Raw genomic sequence first — 21,284 nt, forward strand, 5'->3', positions numbered from 1 at the left:
GTTAGTTAATGGCAGATGACTGTGTGCATGTGTGTGTTATGGATGTAGATAAAAAAACTCAAACCGCGTACTTTGTATGTTTTCCTTATAGTGAAGGTAAAGGATGTGTGGATTATATTTCTACAACCACTAAGTTCGGGTCATCCAGCTAGTACTAGGAAGGCAAGGGCAGATAGTCACTGCAGCCCCAGGGGCTAAAAAGAAGTATTAGAGCAAAGTAAAGTAGTTAACTATTGCTGCCTCCCAAAGCTAGTTAAAGATTGAGATTTCCTGCTACATCAGGGGCTGAGAGTATGAATGAGAGTAACACCAAGAAGACAGCGCTCACTGCCTGTCGCCAGGAGCTAGGAAAGGCATCAGAGGCTGAAAGGAAGAATGAAAGTAAATATAGTGCCTCTTTCTGCTGTCAGGTATTCACTGTTGGCAGCAGGGGTTGAAATGATGTATAAAAGCAAAATGCAGAGGATAGTGCTTACTGTCCCTTTCAGGTCGGTCAGGAATGGTAGCCCCTGATGCCACTAAGGGGAAGAGAGTAAAGGAGAGCAGAGTATAGAAGCTATCTCTTGCTGTTACCAAACTATGGGAATGTAAACCTACAAAGTACATAAGGTAGCTATAGCTACGACCAGAACTGGGTAAGTATAGACAAGCCTTCTGCCATCAGGAGCTGACAGTGAGAGTGAGAGTAAAGGATAGCTGTTAGTGTCACTAAGAGCCCAGATACTGAGAAACAGAGAATAAAAATGAGGTACAGTTCTTCCTCTAACCAACAAGTAAGTAAGAGTGAGAAAAAAGTACTGCACTTACTTGTCCAAGATAAGCAACTCGCTTGTCACCAAGTGCTAAGAAGTAGAGGAAGATTTAAGTGAGGCTCTTATTTCCAAAAAGAGATGTATAAGAGAGAGAAAAGCACTATTCTCACCACCAACAAGGTTGTAGCTGCAACCAAAAGTTAAGTAAGAGTGAGAGTACAATGCAACAGACACACAAGGCTAGGTCTTTCTGGCTGTTACAATGAGTTGAGAAGAAGAATGTGACTGAACTACAGCACGCCACTAAAAGGCTGGTTAGTATTACTAACACAAAGATGCTAGTGCAGTGCAGTTTAAGATAAAATGAGATGGCTTGTACTAGACTATGATGTGATGAAAAATGAGTGGACTACATAGATTGGAAAATACAGGTGCCAGAGATCTTACTAGTGATTGGCTGGACTGTAGTAGGCAGAGATGGAACACTATATCGTCTGACTTAATGAGTAACAGATGTGACTATCCAGTAGGGTCATAGATACAGATAGGAAGACGTGGGACTGGATAACGCAGTATATGTGCAATGGTATGGGAAGTGTCTGAGAACTGGGGTGGAATGAACAGCAAATCAAAGCTGAGTGCAGCAAGGCTGAGTGAAGTGGGGTCCTGCCAGTACTGTAAGCTTAAGAAAACAATCGGTGCAGTGCTTCCAATTAGGAAATGACTTTCCTAAAAGCAGCTTTATAGAGCTTCTATTCTAGATAGGAACATTGTGTCATACCTGCAGTTAACTAGCTAAGGTGAACCTGGACCTCCAGAGGGTGCAACAGTATGGAACTATCCAGGAGCATAGAAGCAACCATTTTTGTTCTTCTCTATTGACAGAATATTTAAACAATGCAAGATTGGATACTTACAATGCATGAATATTAGAAATGGTCTCTGCTTTCTTAATTAATAGAATTGAATAGGATCAGGATGTTGGAGCAGAACTCATGGCTTATATTATTGTTTAGAATATGGCTAGTTTTCCACAATGGAGAGGGGATGCCACCTATTAATGTTAAGCACAAAATAAAAAATACATTAGTGAACCGCAAAAGTAGTAGCTTCACACGGATTATCAATGCAGTTATTGCATAATGCTTTTATACCACTGTAGGCCATATGGGCCATCTTCCAGAAATGATGACAAACTAACGGCAACTTCCCAAGGTTCAGTCATATTTTTGAGCTGAATTTGACATCAACAGACTAGATTTTATATCTAAAAAATAAAGAATCTAATTTCACAGAGTAACAAAGCATATTATACATTGCTATCATGCAGAAAAATGAATATATGTATTGCATTAACTGTAACAAGATTACACTATCCTTAAATAATATTGCTCATTGCATATCAACTGTGTTTTCTATGCAGACTATAAATTAGTATTGTAATACTGCGGTGGTGGTGCTGCGGTAGCGTTGTCACCTCACAGTAAGACGTTGTCCTGTTCAATTCTTAGCTAGAGCGTCTTCTGTGTGGAGACATGCGTAAATGGGCGTACCTTCGTTGAAGGTTGTGCATCAGGGCCGGCAACTACTGATTCAAAATCTACTGCCAATCATTAGAGGACCGGAGTTCCGCTGTGGCGACCCCTAACCATGAAAAGCAAGTAACAGAAAGAGTTTTTACATTCCCCAGCCAAACAGCAGCACATAAATTGTGCAAATGGATGGTTGCATTCAGTTAGAGCACAGGTAAAAAGCTTAGTACTGATAGACATCTTACGTTTGCTGCGACATGCACTTAGACAATCAGTACAGTAGCTGACCTGCTGCTGAATAAAGCTAGCTCTGTTATTATCCTACAGGGTATATTATGAAATGAACCAATACTAAGAACTGCTAAAAGAATACATATAAATAACATAAAACAGAGAGTACATTATCCCAAAGAAGACTGCAAAGCAAAAATCCCCGTAAAACAATAACCATGTTTAGCTTGCACAGTGCATGAGTTCAAACACATAATTTTTATTTATTTATTTATTTTTATTTATTTTACATTTGTTTACCGGGTTAGTCCGACTGGATACATATCCCTTTTTAGCAGAGACCCGGGGAGAAAAGCTCCACATTTGAAAGGAACAACAATGGATAAACTAAACATAAGTAACATTCAAAGTATACAAGAATACAGAGAGACTAATTAAAAATAACATTCTATTAGATTCCCCAAGTAAATGATGAGTAAATACAGGAAATACAGAAGGTAAAGAGGTTTGGGCTTTAATCGCGAGGGAGAATGGAAAGTCAACTTTCAGAAGGATTCTAAGGTTCTATGGGGGGTCAGCCAAGAGGAATACGGAGATATGGGAGTAGGTTTAAAAGGGATAGAGAGAAGTTTTGCGGTGAAGAGTCCTTATAGATGGTGGTGTGTATATGGTAGGCAGCTTATAAGGTTAGTCAGGTTTGTCACAAGGGCATAGCCAGTGTGCCATAAGAAATGACTTGAGACTAGTTTTAAAATGGCTGAGCGAAGTTGTTAGTCTTAGGTTATTGGGAAGGGAGTTCCAGAGCTTTCCAATAGAGTTGGCATAGAGAGCATCACCACCTGAGTTAGTGGATTTCATGGAATGTACCAAGACACTATTAAACGACCAGAGGCTATTTAGGTTGGAGTACGGGGTCAGTATTTTGTTCAGAGAGGGTTTTTTTTCGGGTTCCTTAATTATTTTAAATGCTTCCGTAAGTTGGTTGAATTTAAGTAGGTTAGGTAGTTCTAACCATTCAAGTTCCTTTAGGTTGACGCAGTGATGAGTACGGTAAGGTGATCCAGTAACAAATTTAGCGATGTGGTTATGGGAATAATGGGAACACAGTGAAAAAAAAAAAAGTATTTGTCAGCATTTCCCTAGTTAATGCATTTGAATGCAAATAAATTTTATAGATGTAAGTGTATTACTTGCTTTCTGAACCATTTTTGTAATGAGTTTCATTTCCAGTTATGCTTCTCATGTAAAAGATGCAAGTGATCCTGAAAAAAATGTAATATTGTACTGCATTGTTTAATTTTTAGTTTCTATCTAATAAGGTTTCTCCATAACCATACCTACAAGATAATGTTGTGGTAGGCACTGGGCAATGAGTTACATGCAAATCATTCTGGGTAAGCAAAAAACACTTAAATCTTCTTTTTTACTTGTATTGTGGATTCACTACTTTATCATCATTCTATTAAATTTCAATGTAAGGTGTTACACCTGCAAAACCTAGTTTCATGATTTCATGATAACAGTTTTCAGCTCTAACAATACTTTCATGGTCTGCCCTTAACAAAATAAATGGTAAAAATATCACACTTTTTACACCACAATCTTTATAAGATGGTATTGGGTATGGAAAGGAGGTTATGGTCACTTTGAGGGTGTGTTACATGTCCTAGCTTCTGAAGGTGAGATGTACACCTTAAAGCATGTATTATAATCACATCTGCTTAACTCATTTAGGCCTATAGTGCCTTTTTTGTATACTTCCAGTTGACACCCATAGCTTCTTATGTCTTCCCGAACATTTTTGGGGTCTGGTTTGATTTAGCAACTAATAATAGGCAGTATTAGAAAGTACAAGGAGGCATTAACAAAATAAAACTTAGATTGTTAGTTTATGATATCCACCAATAGATAAATGAATCACTATCACTTATTATTGATATTTTCTTATTTATGTTCATATTTTCACAATGGCGAGTCCTACATGTTATTGAGTGAGATGGTGTGATATGCCATGGTGGGATACAGGAAACTTCATTGTCAACGTGCATTTATATCTCACTATACCTGATATAGTGCTAGCTATTTAATAATTATGAAAATAAACAGTATTGCAATATGTACTTAATACTTCAAAAAACAAGTGACTAGCAAAGTGTTGCATGACATCAGGTGAAACCTTAGCTGTTGTTGAAGAAAACTAGCTTTGATATTTGCATTGTGTATTGCACATCTTGAGAGATATTCAGTGTTATGCATATTGATAATTATAGAATTAAGCATAAGTTTTCATATTTATGTAAATATCTCAATAATCATGCACTCATAGGGGGAATTTCTTGATGACATGTGAAAGATTATGAATGGTTAACAAAAATGTTCTAACAATATATGTCAAGGCTTCACAGTTTCCAAGATATGACAATCTGTGAACATTTAGCAAAAAACATAATTTTGGGGTTGTTTGCACTATAATATTTATAGCATTTATAGAAAGCTATGAATGCACTGTTATTACTGTAAAGAAAATTCTTACTGATAACATTATCATTTATTGTTCTCAAAATATTTATATTTGCTTATCTTGTGCTTTTTAAGTTTATTTTTCAGAAAATGTTCTGCAGTACACAAGCACCTGTACAACTGCATCGACTCAGCCATACCCAGCAGAGCTAAAACCTGCTCCTCAAGGAAACATGAACCTGTCTGGTGGACATCCTCTATCAACAGGCTTTACAACAAAAGGAAGAAAGTGTTGCTCAATGGTAAAAAGGAACAAATTCCAAATTAGAAAAACTCCCTCATCAGCCTCAACAATCAAATTAGTTCACTAGTGAAAACCTCCAAAGCCAATTATGAATTGAAACTAGCCTCTGAAATAAAGGGAAACCACAAAGCATTCTTCAGTTATGTCAGGAACCTCCATGGCAAAGCCCAGATTTGTTCCGAATTAGTACATAACGGTATCACTTACAATGATCCTGTTGACTTAGCCAATCTGCTACCTGATAAGTTCAGTGCAAACTTTACCTCCCTCTCCCCCTCCAAAGACCCATTCCACATCCCGATACTTGTCCCACACCACACATCTCCATAGATCAAGTGTTAAAGGCCCTCTCCAAGGCAAAGAGCACAGTTTCCATGGGACCTGATAGTATCCCAGGTTGTATTCTACCTCCAGCAAGAAATTGATTCGACATTGAGCACCCTATTCAACCACAGCCTAAGTACAGTCTTCATTCCAGCAGAGTGGAGAACTGCCATTGTCATCCCCTTACACAAAGGTGGTGCTACTACTGACCCTAGAAACTATTACCCCATTAGCTTGATAAGTCTGATCTATAAAGTCATGGAGTGCATTATTATTATGGATCTCATAAACATGGGCATAGGCAATCTCCAAGCACTTGACCCCACCCAGTTCGGATTCCTCAAGGGCAGATCTTACTTGTTGAAAAAGGTTAACTTCTTTGAGACTGTCACCAAGGCCCTGGATGAGGGAAAGTCAGTACATACAGATTACCTTGACTTGGCCAAGGCTTTTGACACAATCCCCCATTCAAGCATCATCAAAAAGCTAACAGAACTTGGTATAAATCCCTATCTCATTAGATGGGTAGCCAACTGGCTCACCGATAGAACCCACAAAGTCAAAATAGGTGCATCCACCTCTGACAGCATATCTGTCACTAGTGTTGTTCCCCGGGGATCTGTCCTGAGTCCTCTACTGTTTGCTGTCTACTTCTCGGAAGTCCAGGCAAAGACAAAAGGCCTGTGGCTGACCAAGTCTGCAGATGACTGTAAGTTGTGTGCTGTCATTGACTCCCCAAATGATGTTAACATACTGTAAGAGGGTCTTACAGCAACAAATGACTGGTGCCAAAGTCATGGCCTTAAGTTAAATGCAAAAAAATGTATTATCGTACTGTTTGGCAAAAACACAGCCCCTACTGATTACCACATCAAAGACAACCACCTAAGCACACAATCTGTGTTGAGAGACCTGGGTACTCAGGTTGACAACAATCTCACATTCTACCATCATGTAGTGGCAGTGGTCAGAAAAGCCTTTTACGTGGTTCATCTCATAAGTAAAGGGATTGCATCCAGAAAAAAAGGAGGTTATTACCTCTCTGTACTCCTCCCTCTTTAGGCCAATAATTGACTATAACACCCCATTTGGTATGCACCTCTCCAAATGCCTGCACCAACTGGAAAGGCCACAGAAATACCTCACAAAGAGAATCCATGGACTCTAACACCTGTCCTATGGGGACAGATTAAAATCACTATCACTCTACTCTGTATTGTGGCAGACAAGTTCAGTGAAAACTTCACTCCCCTGTGCCCCCCCCCCATCAGTAAACAAGGACATCTCCAGCACCTGCCCCCTCTCCTCATCACCACGGAGCATGTCCTTAATGCCCTCTCAAGGACAAAAAATACATTCTTAATGGGACCCAATAACATCCCTAGCTGTATCCTACATGAACTCAGGCATGAGCTCTCAGCTCCATTAGACACCCTATTCATCCAAAGCCTGAGCACTGGGTTCATCCAGATGAATGGAGGTCAGCAACTGTCATCCCTCTACACAAAGGTGAAGCATCCACTGACCCAGGTAATTATAGGCCCATCAGCCTAACTAGCCTGATCTGCAAGGCCATGGAATGCATTATCATTGACCTTATAAACAAGGACATTGGCAACCTCCAAATGCTTGACCCCACACACTTTGTTTTTTTCAAAGGGAGATCATACCTGTTAAACTTGGTCGACTTCTTCAAAACAGTCACCAAAGCCATGGACGAGAGGAAGACGGTGCACACTGCCTACCTTGACCTAGCCAAAGCCTTTGACACTATTCCTACTCGGGCATAATAGATAAACTCTCACAGCTAGGCATCAACCAGTATTTTACCAGATGGGTAGCTAACTGGCTCACTGAGAGAACCCACTCAGTCAAAGTAGGGGAAGCCACCTCTAGTAGTAGACCTGTAATGAGTGGTGTACCCCAAGGATCGGTCTTGGGGCCTCTACTGTTTGAGATATACTTTTCTGAGGTGCAAGCCAAAACCAGTGGTCTGTGGCTGATCAAATTTGCAGATGACTGCAAGCTGGCTGCTGTCTTAAATTTCCCTAGAGATGTGAACATCCTCCAAGAGGGCCTTACCCAAACTAATGACTGGTGCCAGAAGCATGGCCTCAAACTGAATGCCAAGAACTGTATCATTATCCCCTTTGGGGAAAATGTCATCCCCACTAATTATCACATTAATAACAACATACTAAGCATGCAATCATTCATGAGGGACTTGGGCACCCAGGTTGACAGCAACCTGATTTTTGACCACCATGTTGCCTCCGTTGTACTGAGGGCTTTCTACTTGGCCCACCTCATAAATAAGGGTATTTTTCATCCAGGAACAAGGAGGTCATAACATCCCTGTACTTCTCCCTTATCAGACCCATTATCAAGTACAATGTCCCCTTGAGCATGTAACTTGCCAAGCTCATGCAGCAGCTGGAGAGAACACAGAGGTTCTTGACCAGGAAAATCCAGGGTCTAAAACACCTATCCTATACAGATAGGCTAAAATCCCTGTCCCTCTACTCAGACTCATAAAGACTGCTCAGAGGTGACCTGTGTCTGGCATACAAGGCCATTTCGGACCCAGCCTTGATGGAGTTGCTGCATATCTGTAAGACAAACTCCACTCATGCAACCCACACACAAGGCCTTAACCTGGTCTGTGAAATTAATAGAACTTGTTGACGAGATACATTTCTGTCCCAAAGACTCCCACGCCTGTGGAATATACTGCCTCTCCATGTCAAGCAGAGTACCTAACTAGCCCTCTTTAAGAGAAACCTGGGCGACTGGATGGGAAACAGAAAATATACCCCTGGGATCCCACCTGTGTCCCTGCTGGACAGGGGAAACAGGTGCTGATTTTGAGGGAACATGGGTGAAATTTTTGGCTAGGCTTATAATGGCCTCCAGGCCAATAGCTTAGTATCATCCTATGGACCTATGAACCTATGATTGCTCAGAGATGATGTCTCTCTTACACGACAATATCAGACCTTGCCCTACTAGAGATGCTCCATATCCGCAAGTCTAACTTCTCATGCACTATCCACTCGAAAGGCATAAATTTAATATGCGACATTAACAAAACCTGCTGGAGAGACAGGTTTGTCTCCCAGAGGCTGTCCCATCTCTGGAACAGACTTCCCATACATGTGAAACAGAATACCTGACTGACCCTCTTCAAGCGCAACCTAGATGAGTGGCTGGGAAAGCACATATTTGCCCCAGGGGTTCCACCTGTGTCCCTCACTGACAGGGGCAATAGGTGCTGACTGAGGTTTCTTTTTTGGGGATAAGCTCGTGGCTAGGCTTGTAAGGGCCCCAGGACCATTAGCCTAGTAACCTCCTATGATCCTATGATCCTACATATGATGTGGTAGGCTGATAGAGGTGTGCCTTTTCACACCACATAGGTGTTAATGAGTTAAGACATATAAGGGACGAAGGCTAAGTCTACTGAATAAAAGCATTGGAATAAGCCTGCCCGATGACTTTTGTGTCCGCAATAAGGAACCAGTTACAAAGCTGCTGTTCAAGTCAGTGTTAGTGAATGTAGCTGGAGCTTGACAACTAATAGCTGATTAACCAATAAATCCACTCAAGACTGCTTTTATTATTTATTTTATTTATTTATTTATTTAAATTTGTTGACCGGGTCCTGTTGAGAGTCAGCTGGATCTTTCTCCTGCTGATTTTCCTTTTTAGCATCCAATTTTTGTTAAATACATCAGTGAGGGTACAAAACTTAATACAATGTACTTGACAATTACAAAGATCTTTTGCCTTGGCAACACCACATTCATTTCACTGGTCCTCAAGCTGTTGGATCAATAATCTTAGGAAAAACTTGTACAATATGAATTTTGCAGTCAAACACAAATAAGCATTTCTACTACCTCCCAAAACATTCACTTTTAAATTCATTTCTCACATGGTTAAGACCACTTGCATTTATGTCTCATTGGGTAGGACATTCTCCAAGCAGGATTAGATAAAAGTTCCTTTAAATTAAAAGTAGGATAGATTAGCAAAATCAGTTTTGAAACAACAGCATGTGTAAGGAGTAGAAAGGATGAACAGGAGTGCAGAAATTCGGGGAAGAAACATGGAACATAATAATGAGTAGAAAACAGTGCTTTACAATATCAGAAGTCTAGAAATAGGAATTACTGCCATGCTGTACCTTTAAGGAGAAGCAGCGATATCATAGGTATAAAAATAAAAGCAGTGCTGAATAAGAATTGAGCTGCGGTGCTACATGGACTTTTGCTGTACATATGGGAACCAAGGAATAAAGGAGGTGGTATTATGGCAGAATAATGAAAGAGACAGATGAGGATAAAAAAAAGTAGTAGCAAACAGACATTTTGGCCTGCAGGCTGGGGTGGGAGAAGAGCGTGGTGCTTCTGTCATATGGCTACACACATGAGAATACAGAGCACTGAGAGCAGCAACAGTAATTATGTTGTTGACGGCTCAACGGTAGAATTAATAGATGGGCAAACCAGAGGAGAACTGCACTAAAGGACAATCTTAATTTCACAATAGTGAGGTATGGTATGTGAAGTGTTACAGCAGATTAACCACTCAAGACTGCTTCTAGTGTGATAAGCAATCCTGGTGAGAGGTGGCTGGATCTCTGTCTTGCTGATTCTCCTTTCCACTGTCCTACTTTATAGGATTACGATACAGGCAAAACAAGTAGAAACTTTTAAGGGAGCTGTTCCTCATGCGAAGATGAAGTACCAAACCAGAAAAGGAGAATCCCTGACTTAATCCAGACTAACGCAGATGAAATCACAACAACTGAGGTAAGAGAGAGTCGTTGGCAAACAATAAATGTGGCAAAGTATGTACAGGTGATAGGTTCATAGTTAAGTTACTTGGCTAGTGGTTCAAAGGCCATTTATGAGTTTATTCCAATTTCCTCAATGCACTGTCTGGTTAATTGACTTGCTGAAGTTCCTTTGTGAAAGCTGGGTTACTTATCTTGGAAAAAGGCTAAGGCAATCAAACCCTGGGCCACAGGAACCAACTCATTGCAATAACCCTCTGCATTAATGGCCAGACATGGTTTTCTGTTCCTAAATTAATACTGATACGTGTTGTAAAGGCAATGATATGGAGTTATTGGAAGGTAGACTGCAATTATTTGAGAAATTCTGTGATAAATTATACAACTGGTTTCCAGGACTAAAAAAATAAAAAATAAAAAAAAGCAGTGAAGGAGTTCTGGTAATTGATGGAGAGAGGAAGGGAATTAAATGATGTATCAGGTAAAGGAGAAAGTAAGTAAAGAAAAAAATAACCAGCAGTTAAATAGAGATGCAGTACAGATTATCAGTAAAAAGAAGAAGGCTTATATAAGAATGAAAAGTGCTGAGAAGTCAGCGTGAGAATTGATAAAAAAGCAAATAATAATAATGGTAATAATAAGCCATCAAGGCAAGATAACCCCAAAGAATAAGATGACTTGGGTAATGTCAGAAAGACATTAAATTAGAAAACTAAGGAACAAAACTCAACTAGATTACTTTATTTGAAAGAAAGAGAGGAACAGAGGTAAATAGGAAAATGCTATAGATCAGTCACACTTATAGGTTCATACGTTCATAGGACTGTACTACAAGCCTAGCCCATAGAAGTGTCCTGGCATCGTGCTACCCGATTTTAGTTCTCAGTGCCTCTATCAAGTAGAGCCACTGCAGTGATCCCCGGGGTGAAATATCTGTTTCCCATCCACTCATCAAGATTTCTCTTGAACAGGACCAGTAAGGTGCTCTGCTTGACATGTATGGGAAGTATATTCCATAGCATGGGCAGTCCCTGGGTTATGAACCTGTCCCTCCAGCATGTTCTGTTGATTGTGGTAATGAGATTGAGGTCTCTGGAGAGTGTGGTGCAGAGGGATTGGGATTTCTTTAGATGTAGCATTTGTAACAGAGCTTGGTCAGACATGGCTTTGTAAGTCAACCAAAGATCGCCTCTTAGTAGATGATATGAGACAGAGAATAGCTGGAGTTTTTTGAGTCTGTCCATGTATGACTTGTTTAAGGCCTAGGATCCTCTTTGTGAGGTACTTTTGTGGCCTTTCCAGCTGTTGCATGTGTCTAGTGAGGTACATGCCAAATGGGGCATTATACTCGATGACTGGCCTAAAGAGGGAAGAGTAGAGAAAGATAATGACCTCTTTCTTACTGGATACAAAACCCTTGGCAATCAGATGTGCCACACTGGCAATGTGGTGGTTGAAGGAGAGGTTGCTGTCAACCTGTGTCCCCAGATCTCTTATAATGTCTTCAGTGCTCAGTGGACTACCATCAATGTGGTAATTAGTGGGAACTGAGTTTTTCCCAAAGGGGACGATGGCGCATTTTTTGGCATTAAGCTTAAGGCCATGGTTTCGACACCAGTCATTGGTCATAGTGAGGCCTTTCTGTAGGATGTGTACATCACTTGGCAAGTTAATAATGGCTCCCAGCTTGCAGTCATCTGTGAACTTGGTAAGCCAGAGTCCCTCCGTGTTGGCCTGGACTTCTGAGAAGTAGATACCAAACAAGAGAGGACCCAGGACCAATCCCTATGAGACTCCACTCGTAACTGGTCGGCAGTCTGACTTGGAGTCCACTATTTTCACTCTGTGGGTTCTATCTGTGAGCCAATTTGCAACCCACCTAGTGATATAGGGGTTGATGCCTAGTTTGGTGAGTTTAGCAATATCTCCTGAGTCGGGAATGGTATCAAAGGCCTTGGCCAGATCGAGGTGGGCTATATGAACTGCCTTGCCCTCATCCACAGCTTTGGTGACTGAATCAAAGAAGTCAACTAGGTTGAGCAGACATGATCTACCTTTCACAAAACCAAATTGCATGGGATCTAGGGTTTGGAGATTCCCTATATCATTGTTAATTAGGTCCATGATGATGTGCTCCATAGCCTTACATATCAGACTCGTCAGGCTAATGGAGCAATAATTCCCAGGGTCTGTAGTCGCTCCCCCTTTATGGAGAGGGATGACTGTAGCAGTATGCCATTTGGTAGGGACAAAGCCTGAGGTGAGGCTCTGATTGAACAGGGCACTCAGATGTGGTGCCAGATCACTTTATAGTTCATATAGAATACATCCAGGGATATTGTTGGGTCCTATGGAAGCTGTATTCTTGGCCTTGGACAATGCATTAACCTGTGCTGCAGTAATGCTGGGTGCCTGGCATTCTTCCAGTATTGTGATTGGTCCTTTGGGGGGGGGGGGGTCTGTCGGCCAGTATGTTGGCAATATCTGTTGGCTCAGTATAGGTGGTACCATTGTGCAGTAACTCAGAGCAAACCTGGGTATTGCCATGGAGATTCTTGATATAACTATAGAAGGCTTTGTGGTTGTTTTTGTGTCTGCTGCAATTCTGCCTTCATAGCTGGCTTTAGAGGTTTTGATAAGGGATCTCAACTTTTTGTTGAGGCTAATAAGGAGTTTTTCCAGTCTTGGGACTTCACCTTTTCTGCAACAGTTTCTTCCTTCTGTTGTAATGTTTATTAATGGCAGGGGACCACCAGATTGGCTTCCTTTTTTTGGAGGAGAGTGTCTTGGTTCTGTTGGGTATGGCTAGTTCCATGCATTTATGTACGTGTTCGTACAGTACACTGGTGTATGATTCTGCAGTCATGCATCTATTTTCCATTGACATGGGTGCCGTGAAGTTAGCCACCTCTGTGTTTAGAAGCACATGAGTTCTTCATTTCTGTAATTACAAAAAAAGTGGCAGGACTGAAGGCCACAATGGAAAGGTAGAGCAAATATTATTGAACATAATGGACAGGTAGGAATGTTACCAGTGAGGAAGTGCACAGATAACTCAGTTCTGACAGGGTAATACAGAAGGTCATAATTAGCTATCTTGCAGGCTTCTTAAAGGCTTTGCAGTGGCAAATGATGAATCATGTCAGGCTCAATCTTTTATAATCACATTTTAGCATCCTAAGTGGCAGCTGAAGACTAAATGTTAGCAATAATGGCTCCACTGCATAAACATATGTAATTATAGGCATACTAGGCTCAGCTTTGCCTGGGGAAGTTCTAAAAAAGTCATCTGTATAGCAGGCTGATGGAGCTAGTAAATGCTTATTAGCTGATTGAGGAAAAAACACATGGTGTCACACAGAAGACATCATAGCAATCCATTTTGATTGACTTGCTGTGACTGGGTCATGATTGGAGGTGGGTATAGCATATTTGAACTGCAATAAGGCCTTTAAAAGATCTCGATGGGCAGAATGATAAAGAAGAACATGAATGTTTTTATAACTTAACTTATTGATTATCAAAAATCTGTACAGCACAATAAGTATTTATTTTTATTTTTTATTTTTTCTAACCTTAAATGGCCTGAAGGGACTGGACATGCTGACATTATTTTGATTTTAACGTAACCTTTCTCCTACCAACAATGTACAATGTACCCCCAGAAGAACAGATTTTCATGCCCACTCCTACCATGGTAGATCATCTTCCACTCTTTTAAAATGACAGTTCACGAGATGATTTCTTATTTTCAGAATCGTTGCTCATCGCGTCAGTAATTATATTCCAGTGACTCACACAGGATTAGTTTTGCTGTTAATCTTGTTTTAGACACATTGTAATAAGCCTTTATTTTGGTGTGCAGGAAATGCTGAAAGAAAATTACATTGTTTAGGAGTTAAGACTTTGTCACCTTCAAATCCTTTTGCAGATACTCCTTCCTCCTCCAGTCCCTTAGCTAGTCAGCTAGCATATTGTATTTCATGCCATTCCATGCTCAGCGGGTCATACATTTCTGACATTAGAGCTGGTTTGTCTTTTCATAGTACTCCTGCACTTCCCCCAAAACAGTACGCCTAAAAGTCAGTTTGATATTTGCAGTCTTAAGGAAACAGACTTTCATCTTCAATTGTTTGGAGTCTCACTTGTGTGGTTTCTGTGAAAGGTGTAAAGCCAGTTGCCAGACATCAGCCACAAAAATAACAATAAGTATGAGGTATAAGAAAGAACCACTTAAATGGTACGTATGTGTGACTCAATTACGGCGGAAGTTATAGTAGCAGTTCCTCATCTTTTTCAAAGGCTGTATGAAGAGCAAAAAATCAAAGTCCCTCTGTTTCAGCAGTATTAAAACACATGTGCATTAGTGAAGTACTTCTGTTTCAGCAGTATTAAAATGCATGTGCATTAGTGAAGGCACTCTTTTCAGCAGTATTAAAACACGTGTGCATTAGGGAAGTCCCTCTGTTTCAGCAGTATTAAAACACATGTGCATTATTGAAGTCCCTCTGTTTCAGCAATATTAAAACACATGTGCATTAGTGAAGTCCCTCTGTTTCAGCAATATTAAAACACATGCATTAGTGAAGTACTTCTGTTTCAGCAGTATTAAAATGCATGTGCATTAGTGAAGGCACTCTTTTCAGCAGTATTAAAACACGTGTGCATTAGGGAAGTCCCTCTGTTTCAGCAGTATTAAAACACATGTGCATTAGTGAAGTCCCTCTATTCCAGCAGTATTAAAACACATGTGCATTAGTGAAGGCACTCTGTTTCAGCAATATTAAAACACATGTGCATTAGTGAAGGCACTCTGTTTCAGCAGTATTAAAACACATGTGCATTAGTGAAGTTGTTCTGTTTCAGCAGTATTAAAACACATGTGCATTAGTGAAGGCACTCTGTTTCAGCAGTATTAAAGCACATGTGCATTAGTGAAGGCACTCTGTTTCAGCAGTATTAAAGCACATGTGCATTAGTGAAGGCACTCTGTTTCAGCAATATTAAAACACATGTGCATTAGTGAAGGCACTCTGTTTCAGCAGTATTAAAACACATGTGCATTAGTGAAGTTGTTCTGTTTCAGCAGTATTAAAACACATGTGCATTAGTGAAGGCACTCTGTTTCAGCAATATTAAAACACATGTACATTAGTGAAGGCACTCTGTTTCAGCAATATTAAAACACATGTACATTAGTGAAGGCACTCTGTTTCTGCAATATTAAAACACGTGCATTAGTGAAGCACTCTGTTTCAGCAATATTAAAACACATGTGCGTTAGTGAAGGCACTCTTTTCAGCAGTATTAAAATGCGTGTGCATTAGGGAAGTCCATCTGTTTCAGCAGTATTAAAACACATGTGCATTAGTGAAGTCCCTCTGTTCCAGCAGTATTAAAACACATGTGCATTAGTGAAGGCACTCTGTTTCAGCAATATTAAAACACATGTGCATTAGTGAAGGCACTCTGTTTCAGCAGTATTAAAACACATGTGCATTAGTGAAGTTGTTCTGTTTCAGCAGTATTAAAACACATGTGCATTAGTGAAGTCCCTCTGTTCCAGCAGTATTAAAACACATGTGCATTAGTGAAGTCCCTCTGTTCCAGCAGTATTAAAACACATGTGCATTAGTGAAGGCACTCTGTTTCAGCAATATTAAAACACATGTACATTAGTGAAGGCACTCTGTTTCAGCAATATTAAAACACGTGCATTAGGGAAGCACTCTGTTTCAGCAATATTAAAACACATGTGCATTAGTGAAGGCACTCTGTTTCAGCAATATTAAAACACATGTGCATTAGTGAACGCACTCTGTTTCAGCAGTATTAAAACACATGTTCATTAGTGAAGGCACTCTGTTTCAGCAATATTAAAACACATATGCATTAGTGAAGGCACTCTGTTTCAGCAATATTAAAACACGTGCATTAGTGAAGGCACTCTGTTTCAGCAATATTAAAACACGTGCATTAGTAAAGGCACTCTGTTTCAGCAATATTAAAACACATGTGCATTAGTGAAGTCCTTCTGTTTCAGCAGTATTAAAACACATGTGCATTAGTGAAGGCACGCTGTTTCAGCAGTATTAAAACACATGTGCATTAGGGAAGTCCCTCTGTTTAAGTAGTATTAAAACACGTGTGCATTAGTGAAGTCCCTCTGTTCCAGCAGTATTAAAACACATGCATTAGTGATGTCCCTCTGTTTCAGCAGTATTAAAACACATGTGCATTAGTGAAGGCACTCTGTTTCAGCAATATTAAAACACATGTGCGTTAGTGAAGGCACTCTGTTTCAGCAGTATTAAAACACATGTGCATTAGTGAAGTCCCTCTATTCCAGCAGTATTAAAGCACATGTGCATTAGTGAAAGCACTCTGTGTTAGCATTATTAAAATACAAGTATGTTAGTGAAGTCCCTCTGTTTCAGCAGTATTAAAACACGTGCATTAGTGAAGGCACTCTGTTTCAGCAATATTAAAACATGTGCATTAGTGAAGGCACTCTGTTTCAGCAATATTAAAACACATGTACATTAGTGAAGGCACTCTGTTTCAGCAGTATTACAATACATGTGCATTAGTGAAGTCCCTCTGTTTCAGCAGTATTAAAACACATGTGCATTAGTGAAGGCATTCTTTTTCAGCAATATTAAAACACATGTGCGTTAGTGAAGGCGCTCTGTTTCAGCATTATGAAAATACAAGTGTGTTAGTGAAGTCCTTCTGTTTCAGCAGTATTAAAACACATCTGCATTAGTGAAGTCCCGCTGTTTCAGCAGTATTAAAACACACATGTATTAGTGATGTCCCTCTGTTTTAGCAGTATTAAAATACATGTGCATTAGTGAAGGCACTCTGTTTCAGCAATATTAAAACACACGTGCATTAGTAACGTCCCTCTGTTTTAGCAGTATTAAAATACATGTGCATTAGTGAAGGCACTCTGTTTCAGCAATATTAAAACATATGCATTAGTGAAGGCACTCTGTTTCAGCAGTATTAAAACACATGCATTAGTGAAGGCACTGTTTCAGCAGTATTAAAACACATGTGCATTATTGAAGTCCCTCTGTTTCAGCAATATTAAAACACATGTGCATTAGTGAAGTCCCTCTGTTTCAGCAATATTAAAACACGTGCATTAGTGAAGTACTTCTGTTTCAGCAGTATTAAAATGCATGTGCATTAGTGAAGGCACTCTGTTTCAGCAATATTAAAACACATGTGCATTAGTGAAGGCACTCTGTTTCAGCAATATTAAAACATGTGCATTAGTGAAGCACTCTGTTTCAGCAATATTAAAACACATGTGCGTTAGTGAACGCACTCTGTTTCAGCAGTATTAAAACACATGTCCATTAGTGAAGGCACTCTGTTTCAGCAGTATTAAAACACATGTGCATTAGGGAAGTCCCTCTGTTTCAGCAGTATTAAAACACGTGTGCATTAGTGAAGTCTCTCTGCTCCAGCAGTATTAAAACACATGTGCATTAGTGAAGGCACTCTGTTTCAGCAGTATTAAAACGCATGTGCAGTAGCGAAGTCCTTCTGTTTCAGCAGTATTAAAACACGTGTGCATTAGTGAAGGCACGCTGTTTCAGCAGTATTAAAACACATGTGCATTAGGGAAGTCCCTCTGTTCCAGCAGTATTAAAACACATGCATTAGTGATGTCCCTCTGTTTCAGCAGTATTAAAACACATGTGCATTAGTGAAGGCACTCTGTTTCTGCAATATTAAAACACATGTGCGTTAGTGAAGGCACTCTGTTTCAGCAGTATTAAAACACATGTGCATTAGTGAAGTCCCTCTATTCCAGCAGTATTAAAATGCATGTGCATTAGTGAAAGCACTCTGTTTTAGCATTATTAAAATACAAGTATGTTAGCGAAGTCCCTCTGTTTCAGCAGTATTAAAACACGTACATTAGTAAAGGCACTCTGTTTCAGCAATATTAAAACACATGTGCATTAGTGAAGGCACTCTCTTTCAGCAATATTAAAACACATGTGCGTTAGTGAAGGCACTCTGTTTCAGCAGTATTAAAATAGATGTGCATTAGTGAAGTCCCTCTGTTTCAGCAGTATTAAAACACATGTGCATTAGTGAAGGCATTCTTTTTCAGCAATATTAAAACACATGTGCATTAGTGAAGGCACTCTGTTTCAGCATTATGAAAATACAAGTGTGTTAGTGAAGTCCCTCTGTTTTAGCAGTATTAAAATACATGTGCATTAGTGAAGGCACTCTGTTTCAGATATATTAAAACATATGCATTAGTGAAAGCACTCTGTTTCAGCAGTATTAAAACACGTGCATTAGTGAAGGCACTGTTTCAGCAGTATTAAAACACATGTACATTAGTGAAATCCCTCTGTTTCAGCAGTATTAAAACACGTGCATTAGTGAAGGCACTCTGTTTCAGCAGTATTAAAACACATGTACATTAGTGAAGTCTCTCAATTCCAGCAGTGTTAAAACACATGTGGATTAGTGAAAGCACTCTGTTTCAGCAGTATTAAAATACAAGTGCATTAGTGAAGGCACTCTGTTTCAGCAATATTAAAACACATGTGCATTAGTGAAGTCCCTCTGTTTCAGCAGTATTAAAACACATGTGCATTAGTGAAGTCCCTCTGTTTCAGCAGTATAAAAACACATGGGCATTAGTGAAGTCCCGCTGTTTCAGCAGTATTGAAATACATGTGCATTAGTGAAGGCACTCTGTTTCAGCAGTATTAAAACATATATGCATTAGTGAAGTCCCTCTGTTTCAGTAGTATTAAAACATACATACATTAGTGAAATCCCTCTGTTTCAGCAGTATTAAAACACATGTGCATTAGTGAAGTCCGTCTGTTTCAGCAGTATTAAAACACATGTGCATTATTGAAATCCCTCTGTTTCAGCACTATTAAAACACACGTGCATTATTGAAATCCCTCTGTTTCAGCACTATTAAAACACACGTGCATTATTGAAATCCCTCTGTTTCAGCACTATTAAAACACATGTTCCTTAGTGAAATCCCTCTGTTTCAGCAGTATTAAAACACATGTGCATTAGTGAAGTCCCTGTGTTTCAGTAATATTAAAACACACGTGCATTAGTGAAGTCCCTCTATTCCAGCAGTATTAAAACACATGTGCATTAGTGAAGTCCCTCTGTTTCAGCAGTATTAAAACATGTGCATTAGTGAAAGCACTCTGTTTCAGCCATATTAAAACAGATGTGCATCAGTGAAGTCCCTCTGTTTCAGCAGTACTAAAACACATGTGCATTAGTGTGGCAAAAGACAGGCACACGTAGAGCAAAAAATGTTCTTTGGAGAGAGAAGAGAGAGAGAGAGAGAGACAGAATGGTAACAGATCTATTCCTGGAGCATTAGAAGGCAGTAAATGTAGTTTTTTACAAGAATGACGAAGCTGTCAAACCACAGGCTAGGGGATCACACTCTCAGCCACTTATGCAGGCCAGGACACTACTATTAAAAACAAAATAATAACATTTTTAAAATGACATTACTATAGGGCTGAGTATTATCATTGTTTCACTGTGATACAGTTATTTCACATTTATATACCCCTTTTGTATAAATAGCTGGATCAAAGCAATGGTCTACTCAATTTAATATAGCAAATTTTTACTAGATATTGATTATCTGCTTCCTATTCAATATCTTGGAATAAGAAGCAAAATAAATTAATGAGTCATCATCTAGCTGAAAAGGTAACCCCTGTAAAAAATTAAGCAACTATCTGAAAATAGTTATTGAGCAGTACAGAACCAGAGACATCATCCAAAATCCAAATGTTTTCTTGTTTAGTTACTTTCCATCATATGCCAGCTGGGCATATGGGCTCATACACTATGTTTCCATTAAGTAGGAATGCTGTGGTGCAATAAAGCATGTTAGCTTAGTGCATTTAAATAATATATCCATGAGAAGAATGCAGGTGGCAGAACATATTTAGCAGTTAGATGTAAACAGCATTGCTAAGAATTAACAACAGCTTCAGTTGTTAGTTGGGAAAAAAACTATCCAGCCTAATTTCTGAATGCCCAAGACACTTTTAAGCATTTAACTTAATTCACATTCTTACAGCTCTCTTACATCATCCTAACACACAATGCTTCTGTCATTTTTTCCATATGGAATAGAGAAGATTGTTTACCTCTTTTCTAAAGGTCATGAACTCGTTCATGCAGAACATCTCTCGTAATTAATAACACTGTGCAGGGATGATTCAGAAACATATGCATTCACTTCTGTTATGTTTCTGGAACCTGATTATTTTCTAAAATCATTGCTTTTTTATTCAAGTTCACTTTAGATGACAGAGAACAATAACACATTTATTCTACCTTGACAGCCTGTATATTTGCTAGGAGTACAAAGACCATAGCAGCAGCATCACTGACTTGATAGTTTCATAACTTTATCCATAACATATTATAAAATCCAGGAGGGTTACAAGATGCATCCAAGCTAGGCCATTTTCTACACTAGACTCCATTACCTTCCTTTGCATTTAAACATACATGCAATAAGAAGGGTGCAGTGCTGTTATTCATATATATATATATATATATATATATATATATATATATATATATCCAAATTTGCAAGCACGTGTAAATCTTCAACACGGACACAATGAATGACAGCTCAGAGTATGGAGATCAGGACAGGAGGAAAATGCTGAGTCTCCTTACACGTATGGTGTGTGACAGCAGGACTTTATCAAACCTTGGTCCTGATTGGTCCTGATTATTGGTTTAGTATGCCAAAAAGAACAGTGTCAGGCTGGCAGTTACTTTATTTATAATCCAAAGAGAGGATAAAGCTGTTATCTGTGTCTAGGGTAAACATG

Source organism: Protopterus annectens, chromosome 2.part0 (genome assembly GCF_019279795.1).
Source record: "Protopterus annectens isolate FY-2018-M chromosome 2.part0, PAN1.0, whole genome shotgun sequence".
NCBI classification, from domain to species: Eukaryota; Metazoa; Chordata; order Ceratodontiformes; family Protopteridae; genus Protopterus; species Protopterus annectens.